We start from the raw sequence: 2,208 nt of genomic DNA, 5'->3' as shown, positions 1-2,208 counted from the left end.
CAATGGGTACCTTGACTCTGCCCCCAGTAATCTTAAACTGATGTAATAAACAGGTCTTTGCACCCTCTCTTCTTCTCGGACGAGCATCACACTTATCGCGTGTTTTGTAGTTGAAAGGTATAGGTACAGTATTTCTCCCGTTTCAGGTTTTGACAGGATGGGTGGTTCTGCAAGGTGCTTTTTGAGCTCCTGAAAGGCCAGCTCGCACTCCTCTGTCCATTCAAATTTCTTACATCCTCTCAGTAAGTTGAAAAATGGAAGACCACGATCTGTAGATTTCGAGATGAATCTGCTTAGGGCTGCCATCCTGCCAGTCAGACTTTGGACATCTGTAACGACCCAAATTCACTAATAAGGCTTAAGGGCCTTGATTAGTGTGCCAGGAGGGCATGATGAGAATTATGTGTGATGATTGTGATTAAGATGCAAGATTATGATTTTAAGCATGCTATATGACTATGTGAATTATATTATGTGATAATTATGATGTGTGAATCGTACCACGCGGGTGCTGTGATACTAGTGTGATGCACGTGCCGAGACGGTCCTAGAAAGCTAGATAGTGGTAACTGGTAATTTGGTAACCTGTGTAACTATTAGTAACTATAGAGAGTAACAAGTTTTATGGGGAAAGTGGTAGAATTGCAAAGCTGGCGAAAAGACAAGTGTACCCTTGAGGCTTAGTTAGAAAAGGATATTGAGGAAGGTTAAAAAGGTCTTTTGGCAGTAATATAGAGTCTTTGGCTGAGGGAAAAAGATATGTACGATTTATTATGCTAAGTAAAGCTGAAGTTAAGTCTTGGAAGGCTAGAAAGGTCAAGAAGGAAAGGGAGAATCAAGAACCTAAGAGGCAAGGTGGGAGAGGAACTGAGCTGAGTTCCTTGAGGCTGGAGAAGGGCTTAAGGAGGTGGAATCAAGCATATATTAAGGTTTATACTGAGGTAAGGGATTGGTCTCTGTTTTGTTAAGTTCTGAATTTGGTTTTTGAAAGAATTGAGAGATAGCCATGGTTTTTCTTGTATGGAGTTCAGCTGGTTTGTTAAGGTGGAATTCAGCTCAAGCTTGGATTGGAGGAAGCTCAGGTCGAATTTCTGTTTGAGGTAAGGGTATTAAGTATGTTTGCAATTTCATAGCTGCTATGGTTTAAAGATTTAGGGGCCTGGTTTGTACTTTTCTCAAGTTTCAGCTTAGGTGTTAGAGTTTGAATTTAGGTATGAATTCTGTGGGTGATTGTGTAGTTAAGTTGGGTTATAGTGTTTATAAGTTGTTGGTTGATCTATGTGAGGTTTCAAATGAGTTTTGGGGCTTGGGTATGAAGTTGGGGTGAGTTGGAGTGAGTTAGGCTCGGGAAAAACGCGAAGGAAAACCCAGAAATCTGGGTCTGTGATGGTGTGCCGCGGCACAGCTTTTGCTTGCCGCGGCCTAGGGTTCTCTGGTGTTGGGTGCCGCGGCACAAGGAATGTGGTGCCGCGGCACAAGGCAAATTTCAGGGTGTTATATTTTGCAATTTTTGGCCTTTGCTCCGGGGGTTCGGGGGATGTCTCCGGGGTGTTGTTCTAAGGTTTTGGGGGTTCCGAGAGTGTGGGTTAGGTACCGGGAAGGTAGTCTTGGATTGGTTAATGACAAAGAATATTATGTTTGTGTTGTGATTAGGACTTTGGAGAGGCTCGGGGTAGAGGACCGTGCTTGTGGCTATGTGGCATCGGGAACCAGTAAATTGAAAGGTAAGAGAGCTGCACCTGAGTATGTGGTTAGGTTGGGACTAAGTGTTCCCTATGTTTGTATGCATTATTATGTGAATATGAATAATCATGTGGACACGATGGGACTAAGAGCTCCCTATATTTGTTTATCATGTCGTGAGATGGTGTTATTACGCCATGGGACATGCGATTACCGGCCTAAGGGTGTCGGAATCATTATTTGCGCACTGGGGCGCGGCTCAGCCACTGGGAGCTGAGGCAGCTTGTTTATCACTGAGCTTGGTTAAGCTGGCCAGAGTCAGTGAGTATTACACTGGGGGCGGCTCTATTGAGCCGAAGACAGTGTGCCAAATAGAGGGTGCGACTAAGGGCGCCAACCCTGAATGTTATTTGATGGGTATGACAATCTATTGGTTATGAACGTGAATATTGTGCTATGAATATAGTTAATTGACTGTCTGAATAACAACTGTTACTGCTGATTGGATAAATGTATGAAATGTTG

The sequence above is a fragment of the Humulus lupulus genome, chromosome 7 (genome assembly GCF_963169125.1).
Source record: "Humulus lupulus chromosome 7, drHumLupu1.1, whole genome shotgun sequence".
In the NCBI taxonomy this organism is placed as follows: Eukaryota; Viridiplantae; Streptophyta; class Magnoliopsida; order Rosales; family Cannabaceae; genus Humulus; species Humulus lupulus.
Note: the sequence above shows the minus strand (reverse complement) of the source record.